This window comes from Panthera uncia (assembly GCF_023721935.1).
Source record: "Panthera uncia isolate 11264 chromosome B2 unlocalized genomic scaffold, Puncia_PCG_1.0 HiC_scaffold_24, whole genome shotgun sequence".
NCBI lineage: Eukaryota > Metazoa > Chordata > Mammalia > Carnivora > Felidae > Panthera > Panthera uncia.
The window spans coordinates 100699247-100719329 of NW_026057580.1; the positions used below are offsets into that span (position 1 = coordinate 100699247).

Here is a 20083-nt window from a genome sequence, read left to right on the forward strand (position 1 = left end):
CTTTATGAGCAGAAGACATAAGTTCTTAATGGTCGAGATTCAACTGGCTTTCTCATTCCTAGCTATTTCTGTTTTTTCTAAATCAGTATGAGATACAGGTCAACTTAGGACCTTATGGAATTAAAGGGATTTGTCTCTTCAAAAAGGTGGTCAAGGGCTTTGAAGATGAAAACTTCCGGTAGGGTTAGCATAACTGATTCTTGGATATGGGGTAAAAAACATGATGAGTGAAGTGAAAAGATTCCAGGATTAATCCACACTCACAAAGTATATACATATGGGTTTAATATTAGGGAAAAGCCCTCAATAAAATTTTTTGATTATGCAAGTTATAAGGCAAAACCAGAGACATAGTTAAGTACATACTTTCCTCATTTTTCTTTGTACAATAATCTCTAATTTGCAATAATGGACACAAATCAGGCTAACGACTCTTCTTATTCAAACAATAAACATTGATTGAACTTAAGAATGTTCTATTTATGACTCGCTATGCTTGTTTTGAACCATTTTTTAAAGCAACACACTTTTTGTAAGGTCATCATTTGTTAAATGGATATCAGATGTTAAATGGATTCTCTAGGTTAGATCATCTAGTCATGTAACCAAAAATTATCTCACTTGACACTTCAGTCATCATACTGCTTTTCTACCTCCTTTGGTGTCTCTGACTTCATGCCAATTGACATAGTAACGAACAGGTGGACTTCAGTTGTGTGCATGAATTTTGTCTACTGGGACCTCAAAACGTAAACACTAGAATGCCCCAGTACTTAATTCCTTAGTGATCTCTTTTAGTCCCATGACTTTAAAGACCTACTCTGTGCTGTTGACTTGCAGACTTATGTCCCGCCCAGCCATTGCCTTTGAAACACAGACCTACATGCAATTGCCTGCTTTGCGTCTCTACCTAGTCCTACGTCAGGCATTGGAAAATTAACATGACCAAAGTAAATGGTTGACCTTCACATCAAACTCCTTTGCCTGACATCTTCTACTTCTTAGTTTATAGCAACTCTATCCTTCCAAGTTCTCTGCCCAAATCAGTTGTTCCACCTTTGAATTCTTTCTTTCATCCCACATTCAACCTGTCAGTAAATCCTATTCGCCCTACTTTCAAAATATTTCCAGAATCTGAAAACTTTTCACCACATCTACTCCTGCCAATCTAGTTCAAGCTTCTATTACCTCTTGTCAGGATTTTCGGGGTCCTTTGGGGGTCCTTTCTTGAATGCTTATGGTTTGTGGTTTATTCTCACCATACACTAGACAGAATGGTCCTTTATTTATTTTTTTTTAATTTATTTTTTTTAATGTTTATTTATTTTTGAGACAGAGAGAGACAGAGCATGAACAGGGGAGGGGCAGAGAGAGAGGGAGACACAGAATCGGAAGCATGCTCCAGGCTCCGAGCCATCAGCCCAGAGCCCGACGCGGGGCTCGAACTCACGGACCGTGAGATCGTGACCTGAGCTGAAGTCGGACACTTAACCGACTGAGCCACCCAGGCGCCCCAGAATGGTCCTTTTTTTAAATGTTTATTTATTCTGAGAGAGAGAGAGAAAGTATGAGTGGAAGGGGGCAGAGACAGAGAGAGAATCCCATGCAGGGCTCAATCTCATGACCACAAGATCATGGCCTGAGCTGAAATCAAGAGTCAGACACTGAGCCACCCAGATGCTGCCAGACTAATCCTTTTAAACGTTAAATCCTACCATGCTCTTCTCTGCCTCACAATCTCTAGTGGTTTTGCATGTCATTAAAAGTAATGGCCCAAATTCCAACATGGCCTACAATGTTCTGTATGGTCTATCCCCATCTCTTGCCTCCACAGTTCTCTGATCTATGTTTTACTACCCTCACCGTTGCTTCAGTTCAGATAACCAGGTTGTGAGAAAGGAGAGGAGAGAAGAATAGAATGGAACCACAGATAAAGCGTTTAGATTCTGTGGGGATGTTTTTTTTCCCCCAAAATACTTTTGCATGGCTCACGTATGATGACAAGAGTAAGCTTGGTTGTGAAGAAAACAACACAGCTTCTGGCCACAGCGAACTGTGCACTCAGTGCCCCCTCCCAGAACAAAGACTGTGGCTCTTTTGTCTTTTGCATTGTTGAATGCTAATGCAGTACTTACTGCATAATTAAGAAAAAAAAGAAGAAGAAAAAAGAAAGAAAGAAAAAAAAGAAAATGTTTGATAAGTCCCAAATTGCTATAGAACACTTGGTTCTTTCAATAATTTTGGCAAAGAGCCTTTAAAAAAAAAGTAATGAAAGGTATCTTGATAAGTTTATGATATACCACACTCAGTGTCCATACACTTGTACTATTAATGGATGCATTCACCAAAGCTCACATATCCCTGTGCTGTAAGCCAAGCGGTTCCCAGGCTTCCCTGTTAGTAATGAGGACATCTAACGCCAAGTGATGTGAGTAGTTGAAAGGCCCATCTCTAGACTTCATTTTAAGGGTTTCTAAATGGGGAACTTTCTCAATATGGCCCTAATTTGTGCAGAATTTACACTCTGTGTCTTTGAGTTTTCAGGTAGTTTCCTGGTAAAACTTTCTAAGCCCAGGTATCTATATCTTATCAAAGAAATTTCCCAGAATTTATATTCACTGCAATCTACTGAGCCAGTAGAGGACTCTTTTTCTACATATTAAAAAACATCATTTGTGTGGATAGCAGTTCCTTTAATTTCTGTAACTCAAAATTATGCAAGCTCACTGACTAGGAAATTCTCCTGAGGCATTTCAAATGTCAAATTGAGAAGCACATCAGAGAATTTCAGCATGAAATTTCGTATCCAACATGAGCCGGCACCACGTCGTCTAAGAATTAACAGTACTGGAATCCTATTTGGAAAGGTGTATGATTATGAAATGGCACAAGCAGCAATCCTTTATCAGAATATAAAAATGTCTTTAAAAATTTTAGCCGCCTGGCCTGACTGATTGGTGATGGTCAGTGAGATTCTGCAATATTCCGACAATTTTATAATGTCTCAAGCGAGCATAGTTCAAGTGTGCCCTCGGTGTAAAAAGTTTATGATGATATATATTTAGGCCCCAAAGACGGCAGGAACATATGTCTTGTTTGGTTTTTCTTATTTTTCACAATGCCACTAATTTATTTTCTTCCAGGTAGAATACATGAACACCAGGAAACAAAGTGACAAATCTTGAATTTTTCCAAAAGCCCTCGAAGCAGCCATTTTTATCACAGGGTCCGAAACAGCCCTTGCGTGCCACATTCCCTGTTTCTAACACTTTTGCTCTTGTGCAGGGAATTCGTACTTATTCTTCAAGCGTTAGTTCAGGTGCCAATCGCTGTCCTGCTTTCTCTGAGGAATCCCACCCCACCGTCCCACACATCTGCCTATACCTTCATTATGGAACCCTTTTCTCTTTCCCCGCCGATGTTACAGCATCTCCCATATTAGTCAGTAATACCTGTCCGTATCTCCTCCTGGACTGTGACCATTGGGATGCCAAACACAAATAGCTTTCTTACCTCCAAATTCTTAGTGCAAATCAAGTAAAATGGTAAACAATGTTTGGGATTTGAAGGAGTTAAAGCAATTAATATCACAATGCCTTTCAATCAGTCACTCAAACAAAGACTCTCTCTTATAAATCTATGCTCCGCAATCATCAATCTCTTCCAGCACACAGAAACTCTAGAGTGTTTCACCACATATCCATGGGCCACAAAGGGATAAACCACTAACAGGATGGCACTGAATTGAAAAGGAGAGAAAATGAATTTAATAGGCACAGATACTAATTTTACTACTCTTAGGAACATTGCTTCGTTTCAACAAATACATATGCACAGCAATATTCTTTCTTGAATTGGTACTCCTCTCCCTCTGAAGCACAGCTGCAGAGGCAGCCAAATATTATGGCATTGGAAGGGGACAGTGGCAGTGCCCCTAAAATTCCTAAAGCAGGTAGGTGAGCAGGAGGCAGAGAAGGTATCTCTGGGTCAGGCTCCAAAATCCAGATTCATTTTATTCATGTGGCTATTGTTTTATGCTGTAGTTCTATGGGAAATCATGGGAAGGGGCATACTGGATTTTTTTGGGGTCCTCACATGCTAATAGCCACTTGCCACTGATACTTAAGCGATTTAACACACTGGAGAATAAGTCTGTGTTTCAAATCCTCTACGCTGTAGAACTAAGTGTTCCCGGCTTGTTCTATTTTTGCTGTTGGACCATTTCATTTGAAGGCACATTTGGGGAAGATGACAGCATTAATTTAGCTAACAATATTCATTTTGTTTTCATTAGTTGTTTTTGTAGTTTCCTATTTTGATGCTTGATCTGATAACTGCATAATACCCAGAGGGTGCCTCTGTTTGTATTAATAACAGCTTCTCATTCACACTTCATCAATGCTAGAATAGCCCAGCTTCACCGTCAAAGGAGCATGAATCAGAAATGTTTCTGAGAAGAGGGTCATTTCTAATGCAGATGGAAATTACAGGTAGGAGGTGAGGTGAGTAGGGAGACAGGCATACTCTGAAGTGTGAGGCCCTGTCCAGGATTAGCAGACTTGGGTTCTCTAAACAGCTCAGTGCTTTGGGCAAGCCACTTAAACCACCTAAACCTCAGTATTTCTGTCTTCAAAATGGGTGTGAGTCAGTTACAGTATAAAATAAAATTCATGATTCTGTAACTATATACTTGCATATTTAGAGTTTATAATTGTGTCAGCTCTGTTTAACTGAGCAATGAGGACCCTTGTGATCGCCTAACAGAAAGTTTTGGAAGGGTGCAAATAATTTAGAAGGGTGCGAGTAATTTTTTGACATCAGTAAATAATAACCATGTATCGGATGCTTATGTGACAAGCTATTCTGTCTTATGCATGTATAGTATTTAATCACTACTACCATGCTGTTTCAAAGAAAAGAATTTGAATTTATTCTATTAATTGTTTATGAACCTTGGCTCAGAATGCCTGTATCCAGGAAAATGTATTTGTACTTTGCTTATTATCCTTAACACATTAGATGAAATTATCTTTATATGTTTACTTCCCTCATTACACTTGATATTTCTGGAAATGAGGGCCCAAGCCTTATGTATTTTTAAATTCTCAGCATAGAACCCAATGTTATATAAAAAATTATAATAAACATTGGCTATACATAATTTAATGAATCAGCATTTCCAAAACCAATTTGTCCTGAAAATTCACTTCAGTATCTCTTCCTTTGTGAGTCTCTGAAAGAAAAAAAGAAAAATACAAAAATCAAATGTTTAATTCTATCAAAGTGGAAAGGGAAAAGCTGAGGCAGAAAAAGAAACTGAATATTTCAAATATGGTTAAATGTCCACACAAAGGAGGAAATAGTGCTATCATCATGAAATAAATCCTACCAATAAGGTAGGTAGCCTGAAAACTACTTTTTGAAATACCTATGTTCTTTATCTTATATTATTATAGGAAAAATTTTAATAGCATTTTTTTATGTGATGACTTATAGTAATCTCAGGTACTTTATCCAAATCTACCATAAGGACATTTAAAAAGTGGGCCATTGTTATGATCCAGGTGACCCATGGGGAACTGAGCCCAGTAGCAGTAGAAAGAACATGGCATTAGAAGAGATCAATGAAAAAATTTTGTCATAAATTATGGCATAAAACTTGAAGGTGTGAAAAGAGGCCAGAACTAAGAGTTCTGCTGCCACCGTAGAATATCTCCTTTGTCATCCTCAAGGGCAAGTAACTATTTGCTCTCAGCCTCTTCATCCTCTTTACTCATCAGAATACCAGAGTAAATAATATCTCAGTGTAGTCATATGTATGGAAAATGAATCTATAGTTACCCCAGGTTAGATTTCTCATATATTTAGAGAATGTGTCCACGTCAGTGACCATGAGTCATACCAAATAAATGACTATCACTCCTTAACCATGCTCTGAAAATATGTACAAAAATAGCTACTCACTTAAATCCCCATTGAGCCCTTCTGCGTCTTTGCTGATTCAGAAGGATTATTTAGTGTTTAAATCTTCAGTGCCTTCTTTTCTATTCTTTTTCTTATCGTTTTGGATGGGAAAATAAAGAAATCTAAGTCATATTGCAGAGACTCACATTAGCATAAACGTTTCTCTTTTCTATGCAATTTAATTGTTCTTATGATTAAGAAAACAGAAGAACGAAATCAGTCTCTCTTTTGCACAATGGGAATAACACTGTGCAATCAATAACAATTCTGCACAAAAGCAGTGTAGTGATAACATTAAATGGTGACCATCTTTGCATTCCTCCTACTTCCAACAAATAGTTCCTTGGCTCTGTCACCAAAAGACAGGAGGACCTTGATAGGAATCTGAGCTTGTGAAAATCAATGAACAAAACGCATTGTGTGTTTTTTTTTTCCAGTTTTTCCCTGCCCCAGATTCTCTCTCCTCCCTTTGATGCCTTTCTCTGTGCCCCAGGAGACTGATCCCCGTGCACCAGCAGACCCCCTTCCAGCTAAGCCCTACCAGTCAGGGGAATTAGAGGTTGGGTTCCCCTCTTCCTCCCTGCTTTGGATGGTGCCCCTCCACAACCATAGCTCTTTCTTGGCAGTCCCTCCTCACTGCTCAAGCTCTCTCTGATTCTGGGAACACTTTTTTTTTTTTTTTTTTTTTTTGCCTGTTTCCCTTTAGACCAGAGGGTGGTATCAGCTTTCCGCTGTTGCTTATCTCTCAGTGTCTAATACCCTCTCTGTTCCCTGACCCAGAAATTCATTCCTTCATTAAATTCTTTTCACTGGAGTGGATTCTGTTTTCTACTGAATCTTGATTGATAACAATCATGAACTTGAAAGTAAACCGACTTAAACATTTCTATTCCAATCCCTCAACTCTGTTGAAATATCTATGAAAAATAACAGCCCTTCTCTTTGTGTAACAGAGGCTGGGATAAAACAGTTCAACAATCATGTCTGGGTTTCAGTAGCCAGAAGGGATTTTTAACCCTGGTAATCAGGGAGTGTAGGGATATTCATGAATTTTGTACATTGGAGAACTGCTTCTCCTGGACCCCACCATGGAGTCACCCTTCTTGCCAAAGCGAATGTGTTGTCATACTCCCTTTTACTGCAGTGAGAAAAGAGAAAGAGCAGTACTGACTTTGATCAGAGAACAATGCCAAGCGGTGCCACGTTGGAGTCTTGAGACCAAATGAAAAACTAGTAACACTGATCACATCTTGATTTCAGTGTTTTATATTTGGTTCATCAGGGATTTGTTTTCATTAATTTAAATTGTTTATACTGAATTTTAAATGTTTTATCTTGATAACTGAGCTGTTTGGCATCTTCCCTTATATCTTGCACCCAAAGTGAGTACCTCACTGCCCTCTCTCTAGACCCGACCCTATTAGAAAGACTCAGAAAAGGGAAACTTCCTTCCAACTGAAAGAGAGTCAATGTAGGTTGTAGCATCGTTATTAAAGAAGCAAACTTGGAATTTAGGCAGACTTAGGTCTGGATTTTCCCCCTACTCGAGTTGTAACCTTGGGCAAGTTGCTAAACTCTCTAAACTTCAATTCCATCGTTGCAGAATGGATGTAATAGTATAGGCCAACAAACCCCGATCTGTACTGCAACACCCAAAATTTTCCTAGAACAAAATGATTATTCACACAACTGGCACAAATTCATTTGCAGCAAATTCTGACTGGACTGAGGTAAGGCAATTCATAGTCTTTCTTTATTCCACATATAAAGTGAGTACTTACAGGTACTGCCCCAAATGTCACAGCAGGAGGAGAGGGGCCCAAATTAGATGTATGTTATGTGTACCATATAGTCCGTCTAAAATTTGGAAGTTCTGAATTTAAAAAGCTAGGTGAGCCTGAGGCTATGGATAGTGACTGTGAATCTATAATCATTTTGCATGGGGATTCAATGATATGTGGCATGAGAGTGCACCACAGAATGGGGGTACCCGGTGAATATTCACTGGAACAGATGCTTTCCCAGAACCCTGGAAACTCAGAAGCAGATATTCCATTCTGGGGCATCCAGACCCTAACACTGCTTGATCCCTGGTGAAATATGAGATCTTGGAGACACTGAGTTAGGTTCAAGAAGCAGATAGGTTATTATAGAAATCCTTCCCGAAAATGATGTAAACCCTGAATATGAAAGGACAGTGGCATGGCAAGAATGATTTGTCCTCCTTTGTGTGGACACCGCCGCAGGCAGCTGTGGGCTCCTGTTATATTTTGTGGGCAAGCAAGGAAGCCATGTTGAGATGTGCTCCATATACTCCTATTACGTGTGACTACCTCCCTTCTGATTAGGCTTGTATCTTTGGCTAATTAAATCAGGAACTTAATGTAACCTTGAAGCATGTACATGTGTTGGGAGTGGCTCTCTTCCTGTCCATCTGTAACCTAGCTGAGGCACCACAGTGCTCAATAAACATTGTCTATTAATGTCATCTTAAGCACGATGATTTCCTCACTGGCAACAGGCATTTTTCAGAATTGAAGCTTTCTTAGAAATCAGTTGATTTACAGTATAATCTTTGAGCAATTGCAGATGCAGAGACCAAAATTTCACTGTAATTATGACTAAAAGCTTGATTGAAGAAAGTGAAAACGTCATCCAGTCTGGGGTAGGATGTTAACTATATCAGCAAAACATGAATGATGAAGAGACATGGAGACTGGACCGTAACAGAGACAATTCCCTTAATTGTACATGACGAAGGATTTTTACCAATTTCCAATAAGAATCGGAAGTTAATTTTAAAGCCTGTTTTAAATTCTTCAGAGTTCCTTTTTTTTTTAATTATGCCTAAATTAACTTGTGAGAACGGAATAGTTTGTATTCTACAGAACGGGTTTAGTCATCATCATCTTTTAAATTGTCTACACATTGTCTTTACAGTGGTAGACGATTAATTCCACTGAAGACCCCATCTGTAACTTCCGTCAAACTCTGGCACTCAGATCAGACCCACTCTCGACTGTAGTCTTGTATCTGGGGAATTACCTATGAAGGTGGCCCAATGATACCACCAACACCCCTCAGGTTTGCTAATATTGACGAGGAGCTTGTGCACTGACCAGAATAATGCCACAAGATGGGCAATGAAGCAAACCACTCAACTCACATCATCTATTTTCTCATTTATAAAATTGCTCATTTATAAAATTGAATATTTTTTCAATTATTTTTTTTGCTGAACTCCTATTATTTTTTTAAGTAGGAAGAGCAAAATAGGACAGATAAAAATAGAGACATTCTGTTTGAAGAAGTTGAGATGCAGAGTTCTCACATTTTATCACTAGGTTGCCTGCCCCCCTCCCAATGCACTTATAAAGCACACTTAGGACTCTAAAGGGTCTTATAAGAATCAGTGGGTCAGATGGTTCCTAAGAAAGAATCCTTTCTACTCTAGCACTAATCCTAAAATCAGTGCTAAATCCACAAATCTATGAGTTTCTAATAGTTACCATTTACTAAGTGTTTAGGATATACAAGGCCTGGGGTAAGCATTTTATACACAGTATCCTATTTAAGCTTTAGAAAGGCAAGGACCACTTTTCCCCTTATACAGATTAAGGAAGTAAGGCTCTAGGGTTTAAATAACCTTCCTGAAGTCACAGAGCCAGTAATGTGGCTATAGAATTCAAGTTCAGTTCAGTTGACCCCAAAGCCCCTTGTTAACCAGTATGTCTATCAGCAAATCCAAAAGAGAAAAACTAGTCTGGTGAATAAATTTCTGGAAATGGTCTGGCCTGAAATGTAAAAAGATCTGAGCTTCACACTGGTTTTCTGTCCACTTTGCACAGTAGCTTTCTTTCCTCCTGCCCCTCCCCTAATCCCCATTGCACGCCACTCTCCTCTCTTCCCCTCCCCTCTCTTGTCTCTCCAAACCACCTCTCTAGGTATCCAGAAATTTATGGCAGGAAACGTGGACACTGACAGCCACCCAGTTTCATAGCTTATACCTCATGAATCCAGACAGCAAATGCCCAGGCCATTTCTTAGGGGTACTTGTTCCTATCTGGACCATTCCATTGCGGATCCATTCAAGAGGGCAGGATAAGGGTGAAATATGGCTATTCTTGTTGCAGCTGGATAGCAGTCCTCATAGAGAAGAGATGGTAAGGTACTAACGCTCTAAATAAAATATTAGAAGGTTGTTTCATTTCATAGAAAGATGGTCCTGACCGGATTTGAAAAATATTGCTCTTACTTTCATTTTCTCATTGATATACTTATGTATTAAGTGCCCTTTGGCCATGCTGTATGAATATGCAAAACTCTGGAAGTTCAAGAATGCAGTTTAATCTAGAGTTTTCAATTCACTATTTGTACAAATTGCTACTTGGACAAATGGCTTCTCTCCTAGTTCAGTTTGTTTGTCTGTTTGTTTGTGGTATGGTTGTGTTTTTAATTTTGTTTTTTGGTTTTTGCTATTTTTAAATGAAATGATGTTCTTTAAAAAAAATTTCTTTAATGTTTATTTTTGAGAGAGAGCCAGCCTGAGTGGCAGAGGGGCAGAAAGAGGGGGAGACAGAAGAGCTGAAGCTGAGAGCAGAAAGCCCTATGTAGGGCTTGAACTCACAAGCTGTGAGATCATGACCTGAGCCAAAGTCGTCTATTTAATCGACTGAGCCACCCAGGTGCCCATGAAATGATTTTTTTTAGTTTATTTATTTATTTTGAGAGACAGCACAGCAGGGGAGGGGTGGAGACACAGAAAGGGAGAATCCCAAGCAGGTTCCATTCTGCCAGCACAGAGCCCAACATGGGACTCAAACCCACCAAGCTGTCAGATCATGACCTGAAGTGAAACCAAGAGTCGGACGTTTAACCAACTGAGCCATCCAGGCATCCTGAAATGATATTCTTTAAAAAGTTCTTAATCACTAACATTTTCTAGGTTGCCAGATCTTTTCGGAAAATATTCCTAAAGCCAAATATAAATCCAAGCATTGGAGAGATCAAAGCATAAGTACTAACACTTTTCATGTGTAGTTGCTTGAGGTTTATATTTGACCATCTCTATAATTCTGTAGGATGCTGGTCCAGATGTCATGATGTCCTTAGTCATCTGTGCAAGGAAGAAACACATCAGGAGGTTAAGTAGCTTGTTCATAATCACATAAGTGACACCACGGCTTGAACTCAGGTCTCCCAATTTAGAGTCAGTATGCCCTGATCATCTGGGTAATTTTCCCTAGCCATCAGAAAAGTTCAATTTTAGACATTGTCACTCTCCATCTGATCTTGGTTCCTAGTTCTAACTATATAGAAACATAGTACATGCTCTAGAGGTCTGACTGCCCCCTTCCTTAAAACAGCTTTTCATCTGGCATTTCCAGGCCATGTGATCAGTGTTGTCACTGTAGAAATGCAGCCTGCCTTATTTTGGAGCCTTAATTGACAGAACTTCTAGGTCTGGTCTGTTTAGTAGTCCACAAAGGGGAACCATGTACACCTAATCCTAATAAGCTCATTGTGTTTTATAGATGGGGGAAGGGGGTATAGAAGAAAAAATAACACAATGTAGGCAATGCATCTTTTCTATAATTTGCTGCTTCATTTACTCTCAGTTCACCTCCTGTATCTGAATCAACCATCTATCTCCTTCTATACAAGGTTACTTAGTCAGGATACCCAATGAGGTTGTGCCTTGTAGAATAAATTCTATGCTCAAAATGGTCCTAATTAAACAATCTTTTCAGCTTTGAGGGGGGAATCTAGCTTTAGTTTAAAAATGCTTTTTTTCTATAAATTCAATCACCTCAGTGTCAATGACCACATATGTACCTAAATCAATTTTAGAAGACCTTAAGTTGGATCATTAGGAAATAATATCAGGAAAATGAAAGAGTAAATATAACCACAGCCCTCATGGATACATCCCTTTTATTTCTCCCTTCTTAATTCTTTGAATTCAGCATTTACATCTATCAATGAATACTAAAATGGCATTATTGAAACAGATGATTGCCCTTCTAACTATCCACATGTCTCGTATCCCAATTCTTACCTTTGAACTCTACATAGTATCTGACCCTAGTAATCACCCCTCTCCTTTTTTGATTTTGAGGCTAAGATGCTCAAAATCTTTCTTTCACCTTTCTCAATGTCCCAAGAACCTTCTCCACTTGCGCCTAATGTTAATTTTATCTTCCTCTTCTCTCTTCCTACCTCAAATGTCACATGTAGTTCTCAGCTTCAAATAGCGTTATAGGAAAGACCTCCAAATACAAATAATTATAAATTTCCTAGCCAAAAGAAATGAAACAGAAGGGGTGGCACTGACTAATGCGCACATCGCTAATTACCCATTGAGAAAAGAATCCGTGGGCTCCTGGGTGGCTCATTTGGTTAAGTGTCTAATTCTTGATTTCAGCTCAGGTTAGGATCTCACGGCTTGTGATCACTATGCTCTGACAGCATGGAGCCTGCTTGAATTATCTCTCTCTCTCTCTCTCTCTCTCTCTCTCTCTTTGCCCCTCCCCCACTCTCTCTCTCAAAATAAATAGACTTTGAAAAAAAACAAAAAAAAGGAAAGAGAATCCATGTGTTCCCTGAAAAAGAGACACACTGGATTTATGATTTATAAACTGTTCAAATTTGTATTCCTGTTTATAAAACTTAGAGATCCCCCTACTGCTTTGGGGAAGTTTTTTGAATCCTGTTTACATAAACTTTGCCTCTTTGTTTCTCCTTTCCAAAAGCATAAAGACCTACTTATATTATCTGGATTTGATATCTACATTTATTGATATGAGAGTCACTGGATTTTGAATATTAATTCATTATTTTCAGGTCATGCTACATAGAAATAGACCATGCACAAAGTAAAACCTGAGAAAATAAAGTTTATAAAACCTGTGAACCTATATGAAAAATATTTAACTGTATTTGTTTGTGATAGTTTTATAGATATCCTCTCCAGACCTTGCAAACTTTTACCTGCATAAAGATTCTTTTTTTTCTGCTAGTACTGATGTGTGAATTCAGCAAACTTGCAGGATATAAAGTCAACATGCAGAGATCAATTGTATTTCTATAACACCAATCATGAAGCAACAGAAAGAGAAATCAAGAAATTGATCCCATTTACAACTGCACCAAAAATGAGAAGATACCTAGGAATAAGCCTAATCAAAGAGGTAAAAGATCTGTATACTGAAAACTATAGAAAACTTATAAGAGAAATTGAAGAAGACACAAAGAGGTGGAAAAACATTCCATGCTCATCGGCTAGAAGAACAAATATCATTAAAATGTCTATACTATCCAAAGAAATCAATGCACTCCCTATCAAAATACCACTAGAATTCTTCACAGAGCTAGAAAAACAATCCTAAAATTTTTATGGAACCAGAAAAGACCCCAAATGGCCAAAGTAATATTGAAAGAGAAAACCAAAGCTGGAGGCATCACAATTCCAGACTTTAAGCTGTATTATTAAGCTGCAATCATCAAAACAGTATAGTACTGGCACAAAAACAGACACATAGATTAATGGAACAGAATAGAGAACCCAGAAATGGACCCACATATTTATGGCCAACTAATCTTCGACAAAGCAGGGAAGAGTATCCAACGGAAAAAAAGACAGTCTCTTCAGCAAATGGTGTTGGGAAAACTTTACGGCAACAAGCAGAAGAATGAAACTGGACCATTTTCTTACACCATACACAAAAATAAATTCAAAATGGATGAAAGATCTAAATGTGAGACAGGAAACCCTCAAAATCCTACAGGAGAAAACAGGCAGCAATTTCTTGACCTTGGCTGCAGCAACCTCTTACTAAACATGTCTTCACAAGCAAGGGAAATAAAAGCAAAAATGAACTATCAGGACCTCATCAAGATAAAAAGCTTCTGCACAATGAAGGAAACAAGCAACAAAACTAAAAGGCAACTGACAGAAAAGGAGAAGATATTTGCAAATGACATAACAGATAAAGGGTTAGTCTCCAAAATCTATAAAGAATTTATCAAACTCAACACCCAAAAAACAAATCCAGGGATGAAATGGGCAGTAGACATGAATAGACACTTTTCTAAAAAGACATCGAGATGGCAAACAAACTCATGAAATATGCTCAACATCACTCATGATCAGAGAAATATAAATCAAAACTACAATAAGATACCACCTCACACTAGTCATAATGGCTAAAATTAACAACACAGGAAAACAACAGATGTTGGTAATGACATGGAGAAAGGGGAACCCTCTTGCACTGTTGGTGGGAATGCAAACTGAAGCAGTCACTCTGGAAAACAGTATGGAGGTTCCTCAAAAACTTAAAAATAAAACTACCCTACAGCCCAGCAATTGCACTATTAGGAATTTATCTAAAGGATACAAAACTGCTGATTCTAAGGTGCCTATGCACCCAATGTTTGTAGTAGCGCTATCAACAACAGCCAAATTATGGAAAGAGCCCAAATGTCCATTGAGTAATAAGTGGATAAAGAAGGTGTGGTGTATATATACAATTGAATACTACTCAATGATCAAAAAGAATGAAACCTTGCCATTTTCAACAGCATGGATGGACCTAGAGTGTATTATGCTAAGCAAAATAAGTCATTCAGAGAAAGACAAATATCATATGATTTCACTCATATGTGAACTTTGAGAAACACAACAGATGAACATAGGGGGAGGGAAGGAAAAATAAGATAAAAACACAGGGGGAGGCAAACCATAGAGAGACTCTTAAATAAAGAGAACACAAGCTGAGGATTACTGGAGGGGTGTTGGGTGGCAGGATGGGCTAAATGGATGATGGGCATTAAGGAGGGCATTTGTTGGGATGAGCCCTGGGTGTTGTATGTAAGTCATGAATCACTTGCGTCTACTCGTGAAACCAATATTACACTGTATGTTAACTAACTTGAATTTAAATAAATAAATGTTTTAAAAAGATCCTTCCTTTCTATATGAATTGCAACTCCCATAGTTACTCTGAGTGAGAGGACACTGAAGGGAACATGAGTCTCTGAGTCAAGACTCAAGTCCATATAAAGGCTCCACAACCTTCCAGTTCAACCTCAGTTTCTTTATTTCTTAACAGAATTACTCATAAATGACTGCTAGCATTCTTGGAGGGATGAAAGGTGATGATGTAAAATGAGTAGAACATAGTAGATTCTCAGTAAAAAAAAAAAAAAAAAAAAAAAAAAAAAAGAGTTGCTCTTACAGTGAGGACCTCCATAGTAGTGCAGAAGGACCAGAAGGCTAAAAGAAGTCCAGATGGAATAAAGGAAGGCAGTAATTTGATCAAAACCAGGAAGTCGAGTTCAAGGCAGATAAAGATATCCTGCTCTCCACTTCTATTCAGTATTTTCAACAAGTGCAATTACAACTATTATTTAAGTTTTCTTAGTGTTATAAGGAAAAGAGTTAAACAATATGACAAAATCCAAGATGGTTGAGGGCTCTGGTGTAAGTGACAAAAAAAAAAAAATCAAGAATTGTGAGGGCCTCTGGGTGGTGTGTCATGCGGGAGGTGTCACATAGGTGTTTTTTTTTTTTTTTTTTTACTTGCTTACTTACATTATAGGATCATTTAGTCTTAACCTCCTTTATTTAAAGGCCGGATGTGAGTATAGCATAGTTATATGCTATTATAACCAATGAACCTTATCAGGTTTAGAGGCAGAAAGGGAGGGGTTATGTGCTGTGTCTCTGCCATCCCTGATAGTCTATAGGTATTCAAGAACATTTACATGGCTATATGGGTAGGCTTTAAAAGTTTTCTCAAGTCTCTCTGAAATAAACTTTGATATAAATGCTCTGTGCCTCCATAAGCCTTAGTAGACTCAGATCTTCATGCAGTGAAAGGATGTTTCCTCTGCTTCAAAAATCAATCATTGCAAATAGCAGAGGGAACTTGAACTCCCTCATACTGATGTCAAGCTTAAAGAAAAAAGAAAAGAAAATACCTTACTGCAGGAGGATGAAAAACAAATCCTAGCAACTGACCTTCGACTGAGTAGTTATAGGAAAAGGCTCTGTTTGTTTCCCTGAGCCAATTGAATCGTTATGCTCCCTGTACCCTGGAAAAATATCAACTTCAATCAGAAATTAAAAAGAAAACCCTGAACAGAATGTTTGATCAATTAATGGTTGATCATATCTTTCGCAGGACACATCTAAAAGAGAAGGCTTGTAATAAGTGCCACAAAACTATCCTACCTTAGATTATTCCTAGAAAGTCTTGAGTACATCTCCCATAAAATGAACAAAGAAATCCTGATACTAGTTCATCGATTTTCAAATATCCAGAAGTTGATTATTCCATTTGTGGATAGTTCATATCTCTGTTCTCCTTCGGCTCTCTTTGGCTGAATGCCTTTTGGCTATTATAGTGCCCATGTGCACTTCCACAAGAGAATGGGTACAGAGAGATATCAGCAAGCATACAAATCAAGAGACCCATAAGAGTGAGAGAATAGTAAGCACCTTGGCTAAATGAGGCTCCTGTATTACCTATAGATCTAAAAATTCTGTGCTTTCCCTATAATCATTCTGTAATATCTTGGCAGTTCAGGGCTTTGTATCATCAGCATTCAATAAATCTTAGCAGAAAGAAAATATAGCACCGTGGTAGAGATCCCAGCTGTACAGCTGAGTTCCCTGCGTTCACTCTCAATTTCTAAAGCTGATTAACTCACTTACTTGACCTCTCTATGCCTTAGTTTTTTTTTATTTGAAAATAGCACTGTTGTAGACTGCATTGTTATCCAAACATGTTTTAAAGGGGCAAAGTGTGAAAATGAGGATGAACAAGAGGAGAAAGACTAAATGAATTTCTGCCATTTTCACAGCTCCTGACCAACAGCAAAAAAAGGCAGCTATCTATGGTGAAGAAAACATATACACCTTCCCAAACAGAAAAGTCGATAGACCATGGGCACTCCACTCAAGCACTCTCACTAATGTGATTAGTTCATGATGAAGAAGGTGAATCCAAAACTGATTTCTATGCCCCTTGGCGGGAAAGGATACTCTCTACCTTTCCAAAATGGACTTTGGTACCACTATTCAAACACAGAGAAAATCTGCATAAATTTTATTAAATTACCCAGCTGTGACTGACAAAAGATTCAACTTTCTTCCTACCAATCTCGGACTACTGAATTCCTGAAATGTGGAAAATCTGATGTATTATAAAGCTAAATTGTCCAGCTTGTATTTTAGGAGACGGATCTGAAAAATTCCCTGGAAAATAGGTGGTAAACCCAAGAATAAAACCACACTATCTGCGGGCATGGGTGATCAAACTTACATAAACCTGTGATACACAAATAATACAGGAAGAGTGGAAAAACTAGGAAAGAAGAGTATTTAAACATTGGAAAATAAAGTATAGCATACCAAAGCTAGAGTTAAGAGATTGATTCTAGATTTTTTAGAGGATAAAGCCTCTATGGTCACTCTCAAGAAAATTAAAAGAATCACAGACTTTATAAAACAATAGATAAAAGATGAGATAGACCAGTGATTAAATAGGATAAACAGCAGAATTTAAAAATTTTAAAGAACTTATGGAAAAAGATGAGCAAATGAGCTCATTTTAAAACCACGAGAATGGGAAAATAATGAATGTAAAATAGAGAAAATGCAATTGGGAAATGGCTACAACCCAAAGTTTTAATAAAATGGAGAAAGGGCAGAGTGCTAATATATCATAATACCTGTATCTCTGAAAAACAGCCTAAAGATCAGAAATGGGGAGGAGAGAAACGGTCAGTTGTGTTGCTTCTAACCAAAGTCAAATGAGCTAAGTCAATACCAAATGTCAAACAGAGTATTTGCATACACAAGGGCTCTCTTCTACGTCACTACAATCTCCCACTCAGGAGAAGGCATGTTTATTGCAGGAGGGACTCTAGGTTTTAGACTCACTCAACCAGAATCCATAGGAATGGGGACTAAGAACCTGCTTTAACAGCATCATGGGAGCTTCAGATAATGGGAATTGAAGGATTATGCTGAGTCACGTAACAGTTGTGTTTTTTTTTTTAATTTAAAAAATTTTTTTAAGTGTTTATTTATTTTTGAAAGAGAGAGAGAGACAGAGTGTGAGTGGGAGTGGGTCAGAGAGAGGAGACACAGAACCCAAAGCAGGCTTTAGGCTCCAAGCTGTCAGCACAGAGCCTGATGCGGAGCTCGAACCCATGGACTGTGAGATCATGACCTGAAGTCAGATGCTTAACCGACTGAGCAACCCAGGTGCCCCAGTTCTGAGATTATACATATATATATATATATATATATATATATATATATATATGATGCTAATATATGTTTATATATATCTTATGGTGAAATACAGCAAATATATAGAGAGAGGGAGAGAGATAAATAAAAGATTGTGTGTGTGTATATATATGTATAATAGATATGATACTATACACTGTGCATATTACCATAGAGAATTCACCATGAAGTATCCACAGATCATTTGTAAGTTAACAAGGAAAACATTAATAGACACCAAAAGGTACAAATAATCAGATCACTTTTCTTCATCTAGACTTCAATAACCTGGGAAATAAAAATATAATTTAAATGTAAAGCAAATATCACAGCCTTTTTAAAATGTAAAAATTCCCTTCCACAGGGGTGCTTGGGTGGCTCAGTTTGTTGAGTGTCTAACTCTTGATTTCTGCTCAGGTCATAATCCCAGGGTTGTGGGATCAAGCCCCACATTGGGCTCTATGCTGAGTGTGGAAGCTGATTTCTATCTCTCTCCCTCTGTCCCTCTCCCCCCACTCATGTTCTCTCTCTCTCTCTCTCTCTCTCTCTCTCTCTCAAAATAAAAAAAATAAAAATTCCAAAAAAATAGCACCTGCCCATAGTAGGTGCTCAATATAAAAATACTTCTCACAAAATTTACAATTGAAAGAATAAATAAAGGTTAACATTACCAAAAAATTATAAAATAATAAAAAGAAAAACATTTTCAAAACAAAGACTTATAATCAAAGCTGTACATAGAAGAAGAAAATTTATAGCCTTAAACACATCACTAAATAATAATGTATTAAGTTAAATAAGGCATTCAGCTCAAGAACCTCGGAAAAATATAGCAACAAACGAACCCGTAAGAAAGGCAGAATGAAGGAATGAATAAAGATGAAACTAGAAATCGGTGAATTAGTAAATAGAAAACAAAACTTGGAACTGGTAAATATAGATGAAAGTAAATTATTTGCAGGAGGGTGGAAAAATTGTTTTAAAACACATACCATAAGCTAATCATTAAGACAAAAAAAAGGGGGTGCTGTGCCTGGGTTGCTCAGTTGGTTGAGCAACAGACTCTTGATTTGGGCTCAGGTCATGATACCAGGATCACAGAATCCAGCCCCATGCTGAGCATGGAGTCTGCTTAAGATTCTCTCTCTCTCTCTCTCTCTCTCTCTCTCTCTCTCAAAAAACAAAAACAAAAACAAAAAGGGTGGGGAGAAGCACAAATACACATTAAAATATAAAAGAAAAAAATATACAAAGAAAAAATTTTAACTGTGCAAAGGATTATTTTATTTAACTCTGCAAGTAAGTCTTTAACCATTAATAAAACAGATAGTTTTTTAGGAAAGTATAAATTATCAAAAGAAATCCAGAAAATATAGGAAACCTACACAGACCCAAATGAATAAGTGAAACAAAGTTATTCCCTAAACTGCCAGTTTTCATAGAAAATTCTTCCAACTCTTAACATAAATAATTTTATGTTATTTAAATGTTTTCAGATCATGGAGAGAAAGATGAAAACTTCCTATTATTTCTTCAAATCCAGGAGAATAAGACTCATATCATGACCTGACAAAAATATTTTCAATATTTTTAAAAATATAAAATAAATGAACATTCAACTAAAGTAGCTTGAATAATTAAAATACACAATGAAGGTAGCATTAAGAAATTAATAAAGAGTAGAATGGTGAATTAAAAATAGAAAAATAAGATTTAATAAGTAAACAGAAGAACTTAAGAATGTGAGGATAATACTATATGTCATCAAATCCTGAGGTTCTCTTAAAAAGCCACTGAAATATTCTTCCTCTTCAA

General features: G+C 37.6%; 1 long non-coding RNA gene across 1 annotated transcript in view; it reads right to left on the reverse strand.

The window, feature by feature from the left end:
• Nucleotides 1–5147: 5147 nt before the first annotated feature.
• LOC125938989 (uncharacterized) overlaps nt 5148–20083 on the reverse strand; it is a 36006-nt gene continuing 21070 nt past the window's right edge. The window contains exons 5-6 of the long non-coding RNA XR_007462880.1: nt 5965–6055; nt 5148–5233 (exon numbers count right to left, since the gene is read on the reverse strand). This is a non-coding gene — a long non-coding RNA (uncharacterized LOC125938989). The remainder of the gene's footprint in view (nt 5234–5964; nt 6056–20083) is intronic.